At 45.4% G+C, this 20,684-nt stretch overlaps 1 protein-coding gene across 1 annotated transcript in view; it reads right to left on the bottom strand.

The window, feature by feature from the left end:
- Nucleotides 1-17,391, bottom strand: part of ugt8 (UDP glycosyltransferase 8) — an 83,868-nt gene extending 66,477 nt beyond the window's left edge. Inside the window, exon 1 of the mRNA XM_078213800.1 lies at nucleotides 17,321-17,391. The gene's annotated coding sequence lies outside the window, so the exon portion shown is untranslated. The remainder of the gene's footprint in view (nucleotides 1-17,320) is intronic.
- Between the last annotated feature and the right edge of the window lie 3,293 nt (nucleotides 17,392-20,684).

The following is a 20,684-nucleotide window of genomic DNA, read 5'->3' as shown; positions in this document are numbered from 1 at the left end:
TTTAAGCCATGGTTTGACCACAATTCCCTTACCACTTGTGCCAAACAGGAATAAACTTCTGGAGTTCACCTATTCATTCTTTAAATGCCTATCCACTGTCTTTCCTTTCAGTAATGCTTCCAGTCCATCATGGCCAATTCATGCCTCATACCATCATAGTTACCTTTATTGAGTTTCAGAACTATGGTCTCAGAATCAACTACATCATTATCCACCTTGACAAAGAATTCTACCATATTATGGTGTCTCGTCCCCAAGGGTTCTCAACTAGATTGCCAACTAATCCTCTCTCATTGCATAACACCCAGTCCAATATGGTCTGCTCCCTTGTTGGTTCAACGTATTGCTCCAGAAAACCATCCCGTATGCACTCCAGAAATTCCTCCTCAATTGTACTGTGGCTAATTTGATGCTCCCAATTTATATGCAGATTAAAGTCGCCCAGAATCACAGCTGTTCCTTTAACACATGCAGCGCTGATTTCCTGTCTAATGCTTTTCCCAACATTACCACTACCATTTGGTGGTCTGTATACCACCACATAAAACCATCTGATGTTTTTCAACATCGACCAGGGACTCAAATTTCCAATGTTGACGCTGAGACAATTACTTGACTCAAAGTATGGCTCTGCTCCCAGTGCCACAAGAAATTGTCCTTGCTTTAAATGTTTGTTTGGATACCTTGCCCGTATCATCGAATCATATTAAGAATTTAACACAGAGGGACAGGTTCCTGTCCAAAACCAAGCAGATGATTTTATGTGTCTCGCATTATGATAATTTGGAGCAGCTCAGACCTTAACAACCCTGAGGAAAGAGTAACTCGCTTGTGAAGATGGGGTATTACTTTGGGGGTCCTGGGTGGTGGTATCACCCTCAACAAGAGAGCCAAGAACAACATAGCACACATCCTGACTAAACCAAAATGAAGACGTAGGCCAGAAGTTATATCAGGTGGCCAGTTATTGACAGATATCGAAAATTTGGTCCACAATTGTGACTACTACCATTCACAGCAGTTTCTGCCGGCTGAGGCTCAACTACATTCCTGAGAATAGCTAAGCCACCTTTGGACAAGACTGCATATAGATTTCTCTGGTCCCTTCTTAGGGACAGTGCTCTTAGTAGTGGTGGGTGCTCACTACAAGTGGCTAGAAATTCAAGAAATGCATATAACAGCCACCACTGAAAGATTAAAACAAATTTTTGCAAAACACTATCTCCCAGAGATTATAGTTTCAGATAACAGCACCACCTTTACAGGGGAAGAATTCCAGAATTTTGTACTGACCAACAGTATTCAGCACATCCACACCGCCCATCACCCAGCCTCAAATGTACTGGCAGAAAGAGCACTGTAAACCTTTAAATCTGTGACGAAAAACAGCGACATAGGCCATTGCAACTCAAGGTGCCCAATTTCCTCCTTTCTTACAACACCACACTCCACATTACCACCGGGGCAATACCAGCTGATCTGTTGATGGGTGACGGATTCAAACACGACTGAACCTGGTGTTCCCCAATTTAGTGGGAAGAGGGGTGGGGAGTGAGGCAAGCTACCCAAAAGAAATACCATGACTCAACCAGAGGCAACAGATCCTTCAGGCAGATGATTTTACTTCCAATAAAAACTTCGGGGTTGGACCAACATATAACCTGGGAGAATTATAGCAACCTCCGAGCCTGTATTATATTTGGTGGACCTACAAGGGAGAGGTGCAAAAACACACACACCACATGAGGGAGGCTGCAGCTTTGACAGCAAAACAAGTGGATCCAGTGGTTACTACTAATGTTCCGTCAGAGTCTGAAATGAGGGAACCGGCTGTTTCAGAAGAGGCCCCCTTCTTCCTACTCAAGAGGGAACTGGAGAGGGTGTCGACACTAACGCATTGAGACCTTTGAACAACCATCTGTTGCTACCAACACCACAGTGGCGGAAGAATCCATCGGAGAACTGAGGTGTTCCACCAGACCCCGGAAGTCAGCTGATCGATTGACTTAAAAGATTGTACCCTATTCTCCCTCTTTTCGGTCTTGCCCTCATTGTAAATAGTTACTCATTTTATCCAGTTATGTGCATAGTATTAAAAGGGACTTGAGGGGGAGGAATCAAGGGGTAATTGTCTGTCAGATGACCCATCTGAGGCCTATTGCATGAAAGCGCATGAACCTCAGAAATAGAAGGAAACTGCAAGGGTCCAGGGAGCAAGCGGGCCCTCAGTGAGAGCCCGGGAATCAAGGAGTAAAGACCTGTATTGTAGTTGCTGTGCATGCATAACGTTTTACCTAGTTTTTCTTTAAGTAAATCACTGTGATTACAGCATCTCCCTCGTTGATATCTCATGCCAATACAATTATTAAATGGAGCTCTGTAAACCAGTCGGAAAAAAAAGTCTTGAAAATGTTGAGTGAGTAATGCCAGAGAGGTCCAATGGTGAGGTTTTCAACCCAACGTACTGAAGTGTAGGAAATCAATTGGAGACTGGCACAATGAAGCAGTCAAATGAGTAGAATTTGAATTGGATTAACAGCACAAGAAATAGGAATGTGGCCATTCAGCTCCTCAAGCCTACTCTGCCATTCAGTAAGATAATGGCTGATCAGATTGTGACCTGCTGTGGTGGAATTTGAATCCAAGTCCCCAGAGCATTATCCTGGGTCCGTGGATTATTATCCAGTGACAATGCCGTTGTGCCACCATTTCCTCTAACACACCCCCTTGCTCAAATATATTCCAGAATGAGAAAGGGCTAATTAATCTCATTGTAAAAGGAGTTTTTAGGGAAAAGTGACCATAACATGATAAAATTTTACATCAAGTCTAAAAGTAACGTAGTTCAATTTGAATCTAGGGTCTTTATAATCTAAACAAAGGAAACCACAAAGGTATGAGGGGCAAATTGGCCTAGATAGATTGAACTACATTAAATGGTACAACAGTAGACTGGCAATGGCTAGCATTAAGAATTGATAAATGAATGTAAAATTGTTGCAAATCATGTAAGACACAAAACACCAGCAAGAAAAGTGCTCCAACCATGGCTAAGTTAAAGATTCTATTAGATCAAAGGAAGAGACAAAGTTGCCAAAAAGTAAACCTAATGATTAGGAGCATTTTAATAATAAATACAGGAAAACCAAGTAATTGATGGAAAATAGAAAAGTAAACTAATGAGGGACAAAAAGAAAAATAGACTGCAAAAGCTTCTATAGATATGTAAAAAGACCCATTACTGGCAAGGAATAGAGCATTTATAATACTTAAGGAAATGGTAGAGAAACTAAGCAAATACTGTGCATCTGTCTTCACGGAGGAAAATACAAAAACCTCAAATATCGGGGAGCCAAGAGACAAGTGATATTGAGGAGCTGAAAGAAACTATTAGTAAAAAGTGTTAGAGAAATTGACAGGACTGAAAATTGATAAATCTCCTGGACCTGATGATCTACATTCCAGATTTGAAAGGGGCAGCTATAGCGATAGTTGATGCTTGGTGATTCTATAGATTTTGGACCAGAGCGTAACATACGTAATCCCACTCTTTAAAAAAGGGAGAAAGAGAAAATAGGAAACTGCAGACTTGTTAGCCTGACATTAGTAGGAAAAACATTATCTAATTACAAAAGGATGTGATAGCTAGGCACTTAAATGTTAGGATTAGGCAAAGTGAACATGGATTTATGTTTGACAAACCGTTGAAGTTTTTTGACATTCATTTATAGGATAGATGTGAATGCCACTGCCTAGACCAGCATTTATTACCCATTGCTCGTTACCCTGCAGAAGGTGGTGGTGAGCTGCCTTCTTAAACCGTTGCAGTCCCTGAACTGTAGTTCTGTTAGGGAGGGAGTTCCAGGATTTTGACCCAGTGGTAGTGAAGGAACAATGATACATTTTCAAGTCAGGATGGTGAGTGACTTGGCAGGGAACCTCCAGGTGTTGGTGTTCCCACGTGTCTGCTGCTCCTGTCCTTCTAGATGGTGGTAGTCATGTGTTTAGAAGATGCTGTCTGAGGAACCTTGAGCTCCTGTAGTGCATCTTGTAGATGGTACATAAGGCTGCCACTGTTCATTGGTGGTAGAGGAATTGAATGTTTGTGGAAGGGGTGGCAATCAAACGGGGAGTCAGGTAGTGAGTTACTCACCGCAGGTTTCCTTGCCTTTGACCTGCTTTTTGTGCCACAGTATTTATATGGTTAGGCCAGTTTGGTTTCTGGTCAATGGTAACCACCAGGATGTTGATAGTGGGGGATTCTGTGATGGTATTGGCACTGAATGTCAAGGGTTGATGGTTAGTTCCTCTCTTTTTGGAGATGGTCATTGCATGGCACTTGTGTAGCATGAATGAGACTTGCCACTTGCCTGGATACTGCTGCAGTATCTGGGGAGTCAGGTGTGATACTGAACATTGTGCAGTCATCAACAAACATCTCCACTTCTGGGCTCACAATGAAAGGAAGGTCATTGATGAAGCAGCTGAAGATGGTTGGGCCCGAGGAACTCCTGTAGTGATGTCCCAGAGCTCAGATAACTTGACGATGTTCTAACAGGATAGACAAGGATGAACCAGAAGATGTGATGTATTTGGATTTTCAGATGGCTTTTGATAAGGTCTCGCACAGGAGGTTAGACAACAAAATGGGAGCACACAGGATTGGGGGCAATAGACGTGGAATCAGAATCCATTAATAGACAGAAAACAGAGCAGGAATAAACTGATCATTCTCAGGTCGGCAGACTGTGGTGAGTGGGGTCGTGCAAGGAACAGTGCTTGGGGCCCTCGCTATTCACCACCTTTATAAACGATTTGAATGTGGAAACTACATGCAATATTTCCAAGTATGCTGATGACAAAATTAGATGGTAATCTCAGTTGTGAGAAGCATGCAAAGGAGGTGCGGGGTATCTACAATCATGGGACACAGTCTCAGGTAGGTCTTTTAGGACTGAGATATGGAGGAAGTCTTTTGGATTCTCTACCACAAAAGGCTGTGGAGGTTCACGCAGCATGTTCAAAGTAGAGGTCGATAGATTCCTAGATACCAATGACATCAAGGGATACAGGGATAGCACAGCAGATGGCATTGAGGCAGATGATCAACCATGGTCTAGTTAAATGGCAGAGCAGGTCAGGGGCCAAATGGTCTGCTCCCATGTTCCTACCCAGTCTCCAGGTGCTCTCTGTGGTAGCAAATGCTAAAGAAAAACCATCTGGTCCTTAAAATGTAAATGCTTATTTTGAAATTGTCCCCCCTAATTCTAAACTACCAAAAGGGAAACAGCCTCAGCATCTCTCCCATCAAGCCCCCCTCAAAATCTAATACATTTCAATAAGGTCACCTCTCCTATGCTCAAAGGAGCATAGGCCCAGCCTGCACAGTCTTGCCTTATAAGATAACCTCTTCATCCCAGAGATCAGCCTAGTGAACCTTCTTGGAACTGCTTCCAATGCAACCATGCCCCACTGTTAAGGGGGCCAAAGTTTTTGCAGTACTTAAGGTGTCCAAGTGCCCTGTGCAGCATTAGCAATACTTTCCTACTTTTATAATCATTCCTCTGCAGTTAAGGCCAACATTCCATTTGCCTTCCTAATTACTTTCTGCAACTGCATGCTAATTGTGTGATTCATATACAAGGACACCTAGATCCCCTTGGACCACAGTCTGTTCCCATTTAAATAATATTCTGCTTTTCTAGTCTTCTTGTTGAAGTGGACAAGGTCACATTTGCCCATGTTTTACTCCATCTGCTACATAGATTGTGTGAAACAATCTATATGTCTTTGCATTCTCCTCAACTTACTTTCGTATAATCACCACAATATACTCGGCCTCTTCACCCAAGTCAGCAATATAGTTTGCAAATATTGATCATATCTGGTCAGAGTACTGAATGAATTAGTTTACCCAAGTATGTAGGCTCTCTATTCAGACCAGAAAGGGCATTGAGAAAGGAGAGTTGGAAGATAGAAAAATAATCAGATTGGATGGTCACAAAGACAGATAAGACTTCAGCAGCAATGCAAATAATTTTTGAAAAAGGATAAGGATAAATGATGTTTCCAAGTTGAAAGCAAAAGGCCTGGAGATGAAGTTTGTAGCTCCAATCAGTGTTGAGCAGGATATCAAGGTTGTACACAATGTGATTCAAACTGACAACATACAGACAGGGAAGTGGATGGGATTGTAACCTACTGAATGGAGTTTCAGAATAGCTAAACAGCATTAGGTCAAACATGCCAGTGTTAAACTGCAAGGTGTCCTAGCTAATGCACAATACAAACAGGATATAGTTGAACAGCTCAGAGTGATAATCAAGCAGCAAGTCTAGGCAGTCAACATCTAAATGAAAGCTGATTTCACACTTCGAAACCATGTCAATAAAACTGAGCACTAATTATTATAGAAGTTATACAAGGATAGTATCTAGGGAATCAATGACGGTTAACTATATGAAACATTAGGGGATTCGAAGAGATGAAGCAGCAATGATATGATATGGTTGCAGTTACAGACTCTTACTGGGTAAATATAGTTGGTAAAAGATTCAAATTCACAGACTGATATTTTAACAAATTGAAGGAAATACACTACAGATTGTATTAAGGCCTCAGCATTTCAATACTGTCCTGTCTATGCAAGCTCATGCTAGTCAAACCATTCAGCCACAAGTATCCCACTTAGCTATATATTAAAGCACTACCCCATTCCGAACCAAGATTCATGATTTAATCCTTATGATAATTTGTACTATAATTGGTTAAATGTCATTTTCATACTATAATGTACAAATAAAATATCAAATTGCCAAAGAAATTCAATAAAGACTGGTCTAACATTTGGAAGTGTGGGCAATGGCAAAGATCCCAACAGCATAGAAGTGTGGGCAGCAGATTTCATCCCATGGACCAAACATCCTTTTGTCCTTTGTCACATACAATCTGCATGCTTTCAAACTACCCACACCAGAATAAATCCAGCATATTCAGTTTAGTTTTGAATCTTTTCCCTCGATTTTTTTTTCTCCTCTCCCCCAACTTTGTCAAAATCAAGTCAGGTGCAGGATTATGGAAGATCCTCATATGGTTCACTTACATAGCCCTTGAACAGAAAATTTATTTTAACTTGCCGATTGCTTAGAATTGAGTATTTCAAGAATTGCATTTGATTCTTTTAACAGTCTTTCGACTTCTAAGACATTAGTCAGTGCCTTAGTGCTCAATTCTGCATTAAACATTGCCTGGCAAGGCTCATAATCTCCAACGTGGCATAGTAGGCTCTGCCGCATTCACTGCAGATGAAGAGTGTGCTGAGAAAGTACAGGGTTTGCTAGCCACTTTTTGGGCCATCAGATACGCTTTATAGTTCTGCTCACTTCTTCCCAATGCCCTTCTTAGTAAGCATCCAGCAACTGTCTCCCAATTGTCCATGCCAATGTTTAATATCTTCATATCTTGCTTATAGATATCCTTGTAGCAGCATATGGATGTATAGCAAGGCATGAACCCTTTGGCCAGTTCACCATACAGGTCTTTGGGTAAATGGCTGTCAACCATCGAGTGGTTGTGGCCAAGCCAGTACAGACATTGTTGGCTTAGTAATCAAGTATGCAGATGGAGGGAGCACCTGGAATGCTCCAGGACTTCAGGTGTTGGCCTGGCACTGGATGTGGCCAAGCCAGCACAGACATTGTTGGCTTAGTAGTGAAATGTGAAGATGGAGATAGCACCTGGAATGCTCCAAGACCTCAATTGTTGACCAGGCACAGGCAAGAGATGCCAAGGATAGGTCTGAAACAGCAACAGTGGAAATTGTTCAGCCAGTTCTCTTGCCGATAGCTTGTTGTCCACATCTCACTACTGTAGAGAAGTGCACTGAAGATTATAGGCTCAGGTAGCCATGCAACTTTTTGTTCTCAGTCCAGTTGTTCACACACTCTTAGTCAGCTTGGACGTGACAGCTACAGATTTCTGCATCGAGTAACAGATTGTTGCCGATTACGAAACCTGGATATGTGAAGATAACCTCCAGCATCACATTGCCTACTGCCATCTATCAGAATTGACAACATCCTGAACCATGACATTTCTCTTCCTAATGGTCAAACTCTTGAAAGGCATTAGACCAGAAGGTGTTCCTCTGTATGGACTTCTAATGTGACATCATTGATGAGCAACTGAGGACTCGGCACATTATTGGCTTCAATCTCAGGTGGGCATGGTTGAATAGCTGCCAGTTCTGGTATGGAAGTGGGCACCCCTCTGTAGATGATCTTAAGAGAAGAATATGCCAAAAGAGTATCAGCATTGCAATGCAACTCTGTTTGACTCCACTGTGGGTCAGTGTTCTAATGTTATTCCATCATAGCTGATCTTACCCATTATGTTGTCATGAAAAAAGGATATCACAAAGCAGCTTCAGCAGGCAGCCCATTTTAAATAGCTTGCATCTGCTAACATGCCTTGCTGAGATCAAAGGCAACATAGAGGTACCCTTCATTCACAGAATTTCTCTTGAAGCTGCTGGACTAAAGAGCAGTTGTGGATCTTCCAGTTCTGAAACACTAGAATTTGGGATAGACATGTTCAGCCAAGATCTGCAATCTAACAAAGATAACATGGGGGCAAATAGAATTATAGAATTTCTACAGTGCAGAAGGAGGCCATTCAAGTCTGCACCAATTCTGCTACAGAGCATCTTAACCAGGCTCTGTCCCCATAACCCCATGTATTTACCCTGCTGATCCCCCTAACCTACACATTGTTGGACACTAAGGGGTAATGTAGCATGGCCAATCCACCTAACTTGCACATCTTTGGACTGTGGGAGGAAACCAAAGCACTGGGAAGAAACCCACACAGACACAAGAAGAACATACAAACTCCACACAGGCAATCAGCCAAGGCTAGAATCAAACCCAAGTCCCTGGTGCTGTGAGGCAGCAGTGCTAACCACTGTGCCACCGTATGATGTAAAGAATCCATAATTTTCCCCATGTTCAGCAGGAAGATGGTACGATAATTGTTGTAATTTCTGCACAGGTAATATCACTAGTCTAGTAACCCAGGATAATGCTCTGGGGACATGGGTTCAAATCCCACCATGGCAGCTGATGGAATTCAAATTCAATCAATAAACCTGGAATATAAAATAGTCCCTGTAACAGTGACCATGTAAACATAATAGATTGTTGTAAACACCCACTTTGTTTGCCAATATCCTTTAGGGAAGGAAATCCACCGTCCTCACCTAGTCGGACCTAGATGTGGCTCCAGAATCACAGTAAGGTGGTTGACTCAAACTGAGCATTTCAAAATACAGTTAAGGACAATTAGGGATGGGCAACAAATGCTGGATTTGCCCACATCCCGTGAAAGAATAAAGTTAGAAAAGTTGTTCTTCTACAGGGCCACAATTTTTGCATCACATATTGCTGAGGCACTATCTCTTCCCTTCAACAGAGACAGAGGTTTGTGCAGTTGCAGCAGTTTCCTGTGCTTGATGAGTTCAGATGATATAGCACCAGCACCTTTGTCTATGGCAAGCAAGGCAATAGCTTTGCTAAGCTCCTGCACTGTGGGGTCGATATCCAGCTCTTTGACGACAGGCAGTTTCACTATGGCGTCTAAAACATTTTGCCCCTCGAGGACAACTCAAAAGTTGTGTTCCACCATCTGTTTACTGCAGTCAGTGACAACCTTCCCTGATTTTCTTCTCTAATTGAAGTTTTCTTGCTAAAGGACCTGTGCCTGTTTGGTCCCTTCAAACATACTCCTTGCATTCCTATGTCAAGAGAAATCTGGATATTCTGGCAAAGTTAAAACCAGTAGTTACTGGACTTTAAGTAGGTCTTGGCACATTAGTAACTTCTTGCTCTGATCTTTCTTGTAATTACTGACAATGGATCACTTGCCTTCAATGACAGATTCCATTCCAGCAATGTCAGCTTTAAATCTGTCAGTATTTTCCACTCTTATTTCCCATATGTTGAGATTGTGGAATTAGAAATGGTGTCTTGAGGTATGTAAAACTTCAGTTTTGAACTCGGTCTGGGTATGCCAGAGAGTGCCAGTTCAAATGAATCAAGTGAATGCTTGTCAATACTTAATGTTGACCCAATTTATATAGGCATTCTTTAAAAAGTGGGTTACAAATTGAATCTCTACAAATAGAAGTACAATTTATTATAATTTATCATTCACCAGAACTAGCAAACAGAACCTCAGTATAGGCTCCAACAGTACAGACTTTTCCAATACAGGATTAATGTTGTACACAAATTTCCTCTTTCAGATAAAACAGAGCATTATCAGCTGATGTCAATGATTTTCTTCCATCTCCCTGAAGATTCCAACTTCCACAGGCACCTGCAACCCAACTGAAGCAATATCCAGGCTTGGGCTGATGAGCAATATTTACACCACACAAGTGCCAGGCAATGGTCACTGCCAACGAGAGAATCTAACTATCACTCTTTGACATTCAATGGCATTACCATCACTGAATTCCCCCCCCCCCCCCACCCCCTATCAATATCCTGGGAGTTACCACTGACCAGAAACTAAACTGGGTATCTCTTTTAATATTGTGGCTACAAGAGATCAGAGGCGAGGAATCCTGCAGCAAGTAACTCATCTCTTGATTCCACAAAGCCTGTCCACAATCTACAAGGCACAAGTCAGGAGTGTAATGAGATACTCTCTACTTGCCTGGATGAATGCAATAATCATGTGGACATCCTCTCAAATCATCCCTTAAATGGACGAGACAAGGGAGATAAACAGATTTGAAGGAAAGGGCAATAAAGTGATAATAGGAACAAGGAAGACATGAGATTTGGACTAACATTCACATGAAAGTTAACCAACACATACTGGTTTCCATGTTATAATTACTATCTAATTCAGCAATTCATTAGGCAGCATCTTAGTGAACCTGCTTTTGCTTCTGTCCTGTCATCATGATGATATAGTGGAACCCAGGACATTTCATAGTAATTAGCAAAAGATTACATAGGAAGCAAACTAGAACCCTCAAAATTGGATTCTGCTCATCTAGATCAAGACCTCGTTAGCTTCCTTGATGGTGTTGAACGTTTTGGCAACAGTACATTTCTACAGACATTCATCAAGCAATCCCAAAGTTTCCTCATAGCAAATTTTACACCTAATCCCCAGACACCAATTCAATAATAATTTCTAACATTTTTATACCAAACAAGACAAGTGAAGCAGTTGTAAGATTGAGACAAATGCAGAAGAATTAAAAAAAGGTACTGTACTGATATTAACTAGATACTAAATCATAAGTCACCATTTTAAATAGTTTCTGATGGTACATATTTTACACCTCTTTGAACTCTCCATCCCCACAACCAAGATTAACAGTTTGTTTATAAGCCTCTGCCCACATTCCCTTTCAGCCAGATGCATGGAATGAACTAGTCGACCAAAACATTTATATTTTACTATGATTATGAGAAGTTATCTGCAGAGATTTATATATTACCCATGTTGACATATCTGAAGCACACTCCAGTTACTCTACAAAAATTAAAATTAGTGGACTCATTCTCCTCAAAAGATTGATCTGAGACCTCTTTTGTCCCTTCTTTTTTGCTGATTACATTTACATTTGTGGAAACAAAGTAGTTGGCAGCACAATGTAAATAAAAATGAAAACCATAGAAATGATCAATATAAAAGAGGTTAAAACACACTTATGTTTATAACTCATGATTTAGTTGGAGGCAGAAAAGCAACTGCTGCTAAAGCTCCATCTACATTTGACCACACTATTCAACATGTCACAAGTGGAAAGTTCCAGGTAATTAAGAGCTGACACCTCAGTTATCTAATGAGGAATAGATGCGTCACCTCATGGTGAAGACAGGGTGAAGAGTAGTCTCTTGCCAAAGTTCCTTACTTCAAGAAGCCTACCGTTACAAACAGGTTGCAAACTGAAGCAAATAGCCAAAGATTTAGCAAATTGCTACTGTTAGATATGAGAAAAACCACACAGATTTTCACAAAGATACGAGTTGTAACCTATTCTCTATCATTTGCATGAGAGCACAATGTGTCAAGTTACCTATTTCTTCGCAATTTTACAATGAAAATGCAAAATCAATCCCATACTGCACCCTTTCAGCAATACCATATTCTGCAGTAAAATCCTTTACACATTTAAAGGTTAGTATAATCTTATCAACATAAAAGAATGATTAACTGCTACACCTAAAAAGCCAAACAGCCAGTACAAAGTTACAGATATATCACTGGATTTAAATAACACTAAGGAACTTTTGGTTAACGTCAAGCATTGGGTCAAGCCCAAATGGGGTGCCATGGCAAACAGTAAAGAACAGTACAGCACAGCACAAGGCCCTTCGGCCCACCAAGCCTGTGGTAAGACTTGATGCTTTTCTAAACTAAAGACTGTTTGTCTCTATGCAGTCCGTATCCCTCCACTCACGTGTCTGTCAAGTGCCTCTTGAACATTGCTATTGTATCTGCTTCTATTATCTCGTCTGGCAATGCATTCCAGGCACTTAGCACCCTTTAAACTTTCTCCCTTTTACCTTAAACTTATGGCCCTAGTAACTGACATTTCTACATTGCCTTATCTTGTCAGCTTGGAACTTGTATGTCTCTCTTGTGGGGTTCAATTTGAATTTGGTTTTTGGAGCAAGCAAACAGATGGATTTGGGTCCACTCAATCCACTCAGAGCATTCGCTTTGTAACTTTAAGAATGGAGGAAAAAAACTACTCAAGTTTATGACCCAATAGGTCGCTTGAATGAGTCCAAGTGCTCATTCATGATCATTTGCACCACAAATGCTAATATTTTCAATGTGCATATCCAAAACTAATAACACCGAAGAATGAGCAACAAGTGCTTTGAACATCAGCCTAATACCAGCTTTGTTTCACTTCTGTTTTTCAGGTAATTTATAAAATATTTGACATTTCACTACCAAGGGGATTTTCACAGTAACTTCTTTGCAGTGTTAATGGAAGCCTATTTGCAACACTAATAAATAAACTTTTAAACTTTTGTTTTTAAATACAAGTCGCTATACAATAATGCACATAAACACCAACCAACATCAAGAGAGAGTCTCAATTAAAAAAAACTCAAAATTATGAAGTGACATTTTGCTATAATGCATATGCAACATGTAATTTAACAACTTCAGTTCACTTCATACTAAGGTACAAGACCATCATCATTTAATTTGCTGTTACACCCTTGTGTATATGCACTATATAACTTGTGTCTACCAGCACCCATAACACAAGACTATTTAAAAACTCCACACAGCAGTGGCCATAAATAGTGTTCCCATGCATTCATCACCTGCAAGTTCCCTTCCATGCAACTCACCATCCCGACTTGGAAATATATTGTTGTTCTTTCACTGTTACTGGAACACCCTTCCCAGCAGGTGTGCCTACACCACGTGAACTGCAGCGGTTCAAGAGAGCAGCTTACCACCACCTTCTCAAGGGTAATTAGAGATGGGCAATGAATGCTGCCCTGGGCAGCAAAGCCTGCATCCCTTGAATTAATTAAAATTTGTAGCACTGGGGAAAAATGAAGTGCTTGCTATTACATCTCTAGAAATACAAATTGTAAGAACATGTGTATTGCTGTTGGATTGAGCCTGCAATAAAATACAGGCTTGGTTAGAAGACAAATTATTCCAATTCAAACAATTATAGAACCAAGCAACTGATAAAGGAATATTTTCCTTCCCATTTCCTCCACATATCTTTTTGCTCAGTTTGGAAAGTAATGCCAAGGTAGATTTCCTTAAAACCTAGAGCCATCCAAGCTCTAGTAGACACAGTAGACCCAGAGAGCTGGTAGCAAGAAGGCCTCTGGTCAGTTCAAACCCACAACTATATCAGTTGGGTATCTCAGCAAAAACACAATTCCATGCATCAATGGGTCGGTGCGCACTCTTCTGTGCAAAACTACAGGAGCTGATTCAACAATATTTTCTGTTCTTCGAGGGCAGGAACAAACGAATGTTGTTAGGAGGGTGGAAGTTACAATTATATCAGCATCCATAGCACAAGTGGAAAGACTATTTAACAACTCCACATTCAGCAGCTAATCATGTAAATAGTGGGTACAGACCCACATCCATTAATTTCACAGCAAAACCTGCTGGGTTCAAATTGTACTACTTCAAAGAAGGAGCCTCTAACAAAAAGATGCAAAAGCAGATTATTTGACTGTGGGGGAAAGAGAGAATTGAGAAAAGCTGTCATGGAGGTGATCCTGCCTTTTTTGCTTTCTATATGAAAACTTAATAGTGGCTAGATTAACCAAGAACAGAAACAAGAAGAAATGTTTTTCTTCCTTAACTGGAATAAGTGAAGGTGATCTGCTCATTTGATCAGATCAGCGCAAGAACAGAGACATTGGAGGGTCTTTGAACAAATATATTTCAAGATGGTAGAACAGTTAAGTAGTCATTGTGCATTTGGATAGTGACTTTTAAACAGAGGACCTTTATAAAGAGAAAGATATAGTACAAATATGAGGGAGTTATGCTAAGCCTACTGAAAAGATTATAATTCAGGCCCAACTGAAATAGTGTCAATTTTGGATGCCATTCTTTAGGAAGAATGTAAAAGCTTGCAAGGATAAAGAGATTTACTTGAATCAGGGATGAGGGTTTACAGTTACCCAGATAGACCAAAAAAGTTGAAGTTAAAAGTAAATTACTGCAGATGCTGGAATCTGAAACCAAAAAAAGAGAAAATGCTGGAAAATCTCAGCAGGTCTGGCAGCATCTGTAAGGAGAGAAAAGGGCTGACGTCGAGTCCAGATGACCCTTTGTCAAAGTTGAAGTTATTCTCAAGAGCAGAGAAGGCTAGGCAGTTTGTCAGAGGTACGTCAAATCACGAACAGCTTAAATAAAATAAAGTATTGGTATTGAATATGTAACTGAAGGGCCTTATCTAGGGTGCAGAGGTATAAGGTGATTGGCACAAGAACCAGAAGCACACAAGAAAAACACTGCTTGATATTGTGATGGAAACCAGATTCAATTATAGTTCTTCAAAAGGGAACTGAATAGTCACTATGGAGTAAAAATAATATTAATGGGGTGGAGTGAAAGAGCCAAGGTGAGAGATTAGATGCATTGCTCTGGAGCTGTAGACTTGATGGGCTGAATGGCCTCCTCTTGAGCTGTACTATTCTAGGATTCTATGAACTAGGGAAACCATGGTAGCTCACCAACTGGCCTCTATATCCCTGCGCTTGGGGAGGAGAAAGAAAAGCTACCCATAAATCACTAGTGGACAGACTCGTATTCAGCTGTAATTCCCCATGACTGAATAGCTTGACAAAGAGGCTTACAAACATCAAATCATTCTTTAGCAATAATCACAATCTTAAATACATCAAAGGTAAAAAAAAACTCACTTCACTATCGTTAATTCTAAAATCACAATTTACATAGAAACATAGAAACCCTACAGTGCAGAAGGAGGCCATTCGGCCCATCGAGTCTGCACCGACCACAATCCCACCCAGGCCCTACCCCCACATATTTTACCCGCTAATCCCTCCAACCTACGCATCCCAGGACTCTAAGGGACAATTTTTAACCTGGCCAATCAACCTAACCCGCACATCTTTGGACTGTGGGAGGAAACCGGAGCACCCGGAGGAAACCCACGCAGACACGAGGAGAATGTGCAAACTCCACACAGACAGTGACCTGTCCCAGTATATTTAGAAGAAAAAGCCACATTCCAAATGGATCAAGTGGCAATATTGCACTTCAGCATTCAGACAACACTATAACCTAAAAGAGTGAAGCATGAGTGACTGCAATACGAGACAGTAGATGTTGATTCTAGAGATGGGATGATTTGGCGTACACAGAGCCAGTGTATCATTGACTGACGGCCAAATACACTATTAATTTCACATCAACACCAAACAGTAGCACAATCCAATAATCAGATCAGCAAACTGGCTCACATGGCACTAAAGGCAAAACCTGGAAGACAATCTTCATGAGATTTCCAATGCAGCACTTCAGAAACTGCTTCATACCTGTCCCAGTATATTTACATTCAATTTGAAGGTCATGTTTAAAATGCTGCCAAGTACACAAGGAGATGATGCAACCACTAGAAATACATGGAGTAACAAAGAACAAACCGATCACGAAAAGCCACATCTGCAAAAAGTGAGCTACATTGCTTCCAATCAGGTGCACATTGTGGCAGGGATAAACAGAGTGAGAATCAGAAGTGGGTGGGGGATGCAAAAGAGACATTTTTAAATTGCCTTTTAATTCTAACCATTTTAAATTGGGCCATTTTCACAGGAGTACAATTTTCTGCAACAACACCCATCAACTTCCCCAGGAAACATCCTAAGACCCGAGCAAATCGGATGTTCAAAAGGTGCCTGCAACACAAACTGTTGCAGCAAAACAGGGTCTCTTCACCTGGGAATGGCTGGGCCGTTCCTCTCTGCACCACCCATTTGCCACAACATCACTCCTCCTTTGCCTCCTCTGCCCACTCCCCTCCTTCCCTTTCTCACCCTGCTCCTCTCCATCCCTCCCACCCCCAATCTTTCCATCCATTCACCCCCATCATCCCTCACCTTCTCCCCCTTCCCTTGTGCCCTACACACCCCTCTCCTCATTCCTCCTCCCTTCTACTAAACCCCCCTCTCTGCCTCTCCTTCCCCTACCACTCCTATATCCCCACATTCATTACCTCCCTTCATTCTTCCAACCCTTTATTCCTCTCACACCCCTCCTCACCCCTCCATCCAGCCTCCTTCCCCCCCCCCCCCCCCCCAGTCCTCTATCGTCTCCCCTCTCTTCCCTTTTCCCCTTCCCAATCCCCTGCTCCTGTACCTCCCCCGCTTCATTTCCCCCTCTCCCTCCGGGTCCTCCCTACCCTCACTGGGCTGTTTCCCCCCCCCCCCCCCCATCTTCCTCCGGTTTACAGAAACTCACACCTGTTGCTCCGCAACTTTTACAAAGTGATACCGGAGGAGAGCTCGGAGCCGCCGCCCGCCTCCGCTTTCCCCCCCAGTGATTCCGGGAGCATCCCCGGGACGGTGCGGCTCACAGTGAGCCGGTGTCCACGAAGCCCGGAGCCCCTACCCGGAACCCCGGCCGGACCGTTAGGGGCAACAAGTGATAACTACCGGGAGCACTTTTCAAACAAACTTGGCTCAGCTCGGCAGGGTAAAAGCCGCGGTGCCGGGCTTCCCCCCCGCCTGCTCCCGGGCTCACACCGCCCCGCGCGTGCCTCTCTTACCGGCTGTCGGTGGTTTGAACTCGGGCTCGCTCCCGGCCTACCGCGCGCTCCCGCTCGCTCCACTCGGCCCCGCCCCCCTTTCTGACATCACAAGCCGAGGGGGCGGTGCCGATCCGGACCTCGGGCTCGAGAGGATTGATGAGGAGCCGGGGCTGGTCAAGTGCGCGCGGGGCGGGGCTTAACGTGGGAGAGGAGGGGGAGGTGGATGGAATGTATCGAGGGATGCGGGAGAGGGGGGAGGGAGAGAGGGAAGGGTCAGAGAAGTTGGGGAAATCATTTGGGGGCAAAGGAACGGCAGGAAACACGCGGGCAGAGATGTTGCAGAAAAAAGGGGGCAGCGGGTGGCGGGAAAAAGGGGCTGGGGTAGTGGGAAAGAGGGAGGCGGGGGTTGGCGGGAAAGAGGGAGGGGGGTTGGCAGGAAAGAGGGAGGCGGGGGTTGGCGGGGAAGAGGGAGGGGGGTTGGCGGGAAAGAGGGAGGGGGGTTGGCGGGAAAGAGGGAGGGGGGGTTGGCGGGAAAGAGGGAGGGGGGTTGGCGGGAAAGAAGGAGGGGGGTTGGCGGGAAAGAGGGAGGGGGGTTTGGTGGGAAAGAGGGAGGGGGGTTGGCGAGAAAGAGGGAGGGGGGGTTGGCGGGAAAGAGGGAGGGGGGTTGGCGGGAAAGAGGGAGGGGGGGTTGGCGGGAAAGAGGGAGGGGTGGTTGGCGGGAAAGAGGGAGGGGGGGTTGGCGGGAAAGAGGGGGGGGGGTTGGCGGGAAAGAGGGAGGGGGGGTTGGCGGGAAAGAGGGAGGGGGGTTGGCGGGAAAGAGGGAGGGGGGGTTGGCGGGAAAGAGGGAGGGGGGTTGGCGGGAAAGAGGGAGGGGGGGTTGGCGGGAAAGAGGGAGGGGGGGTTGGCGGGAAAGAGGGAGGGGGGGTTGGCGGGAAAGAGGGAGGGGGGGTTGGCGGGAAAGAGGGAGGGGGGGTTGGCGGGAAAGGGGGAGGGGGGGTTGGCGGGAAAGGGGGAGGGGGGTTGGCGGGAAAGAGGGAGGGGGGATGGCGGGAAAGAGGGAGGAGGGGGGTGCCGGGAAAGAGGGAGGAGGGGGGTGGCGGGAAAGAGGGAGGAGGGGGGGTGGCGGGAAAGAGGGAGGAGGGGTTGGCGGGAAAGAGGGAGGAGGGGGGTAGCTGGAAAGAGGGAGGAGGGGGGGTGGCTGGAAAGAGGGAGGAGGGGGGGTGGCTGGAAAGAGGGAGGAGGGGGGGTGGCTGGAAAGAGGGAGGAGGGGGGGTGGCTGGAAAGAGGGAGGAGGGGGGGTGGCGGGAAAGAGGGAGGAGGGGGGGTGGCGGGAAAGAGGGAGGAGGGGGGTGGCGGGAAAGAGGGAGGAGGGGGGTGGCGGGAAAGAGGGAGGAGGGGGGTGGCGGGAAAGAGGGAGGAGGGGGGTGGCGGGAAAGAGGGAGGTGCGTGGTGGTGGGAAAGAGGGGGGTGGAGGTGGCGGGAAAGAGGGGAGTGGGGGATTGTGGGAAAGTGGAGATGGGGGATGGCGGGAAAGGGGGACAGGGGGTGGCAGGAAAGAGGGGACGGAGATGGCAGGAAAGAGGGGGTGGCGGGAAAGAGGGGGTGGCGGGAAAGGGGGACGGCGGGAAAGAGGAGGGTGGGAAAGGAGAGAGTGGGAAAGAGGGAGCAGGGTGACAGGAAAGACAGGTGGTGGGAAAGGGGGGCGGGAAATGGGGGGGTGGGGGTGGCCGTGGGAAAGGGGGGGGGCTGGCGGGAAAGAAGGGGGTGGGGGTGGTGGAAAGAGGGGGGCAGGGAAGTGGCGGGAAAGAGGGGGGCAGGGTTGTGGCGGGAAAGAGGGGGGCGGAGGGGGCAGGGAGGTGGCGGGAAAGAGGGGGGGCTGGTGGGAAAGAGGGTGTGGGGGATGGCACGAAAGAGGGGGGCGGGGGTGGCGGGAAAGGGGGGCAGGGGCTGGCGGTAAAGAGGGGGGCGGGCGGGTGTGAAAGAGGAGGGTGGGAAAGAGGTGGCGGGGTGACAGGAAAGACGGAGGTGGCAGGAAAGGGGGGTGGGGGTGGCCGCGGGAAAGATTGTGGCGGGAAAGAGGGGGGTGGGGGTGGCGGGAAAGAGGGGGGTGGGGGTGGCGGGAAAGAAGGGGGGGTGGTAGGAAAGAGGGGGGCAGGAGTGATGGGAAAGAGGGAGGTGGGGGTGGCGGGAAAGGGGGGAGCAGTGGGTAACGCGGGCAGGGATTGGCGGGAAAGGGGGGGCAGGGGTTGGCGGGAAGGAGGGGGGCAGGTATTAGCAGGAAAGAGGGGGCAGGGGGTTGTGGGAAAGGGTGGGGCAGGGGATGGTCTGAAAGGGGGGGACAGAGGATAGTGGGAAAGAGGGGGTAGTGGGTAGCGTGAAAGAGGGGGGCAGGGGGTAGCGTGAAAGAGGGGGGCAGGGGGTAGTGGGAAAGAGGGGGGCAGGGGGTAGATTTAATGGGGGACATGGGGTGGTGGGAAAGGGGGGCATGGGTGGCGAGAAAGGGGCAGGGGTTGCGGGAAAAAGAGGTGGCAGGTGAGAAGGGGTACAGGATTCCTGGAAAGAGGGGGAGGGGATGGGAAGTGAAGGGAGTAGAGAGGGGATTGGGGTGGAGGAGAGAGTTTGGGAATAAGGGTTGGGGAGGGAGAGGATTGAGTAGGAGTGAATAAGATGGAGAAGGAATGGATTGAACTGGGAATGGCGCAGGAGTATGAGGGACAGGATTGAGGGTGGGGAGAGAATGGAAAAGAGAGTAGGGGAAAGAAGAGCTAAGGGAGGTAGGGATGGCTAGTAAATAGGATGGGGAGGAAAAGAAGAGAGGGACAAAGGGGAAGAAGCAGGGTAAGGGAAGGAAGGCGGATGAGTCAGGGAGGGATGGTTAAGAAGGTGGAGAAGATTAGAAGAGGCAGAGATTGGGAAAAGAGGAATTAAGAGAGGGCTAAGGAGGGTAGGGAGGATGATGAGAAGGAAGAATAGCGGATGGGAGGGAATAGTAAGCAGACCGATGAGGAGGAATAGAGGGAGGTATGGTGTGGTGAAGAGGGAGGGTGGGGAGAAGGGGAATAGAGAAGGAAGAGGGAGGAGTCAAATGGAGGGGAGGAGGGAGATGCATGGATGTGAAAGGGTTGAAGATTAATGAATAAAATGGAGGAAAAGATAGACTGAAGGAGGAATACACTATAGCTGGTATTTTACGACTTCGCTCGGGTGATGCTCGTAAAATCCCGCCTGAGGCCAACGGAGAATTCTGCTCTGTGAGCCTCACCTGCCCCGATTCCAGGTGCCGGTAAAATTCCGGCTTATGTGTCAACTTTGCTCAACAAACTTTTGCTAGAGGAAGAGGTTGAGACTTTATTGTCTTTAGTAGGATGGATATAATGGATTT

Source organism: Mustelus asterias, chromosome 1 (assembly GCF_964213995.1).
Source record: "Mustelus asterias chromosome 1, sMusAst1.hap1.1, whole genome shotgun sequence".
Classification (NCBI taxonomy): domain Eukaryota; kingdom Metazoa; phylum Chordata; class Chondrichthyes; order Carcharhiniformes; family Triakidae; genus Mustelus; species Mustelus asterias.
Note: the sequence above shows the minus strand (reverse complement) of the source record. Positions and strands in the feature narration are given on the sequence as shown.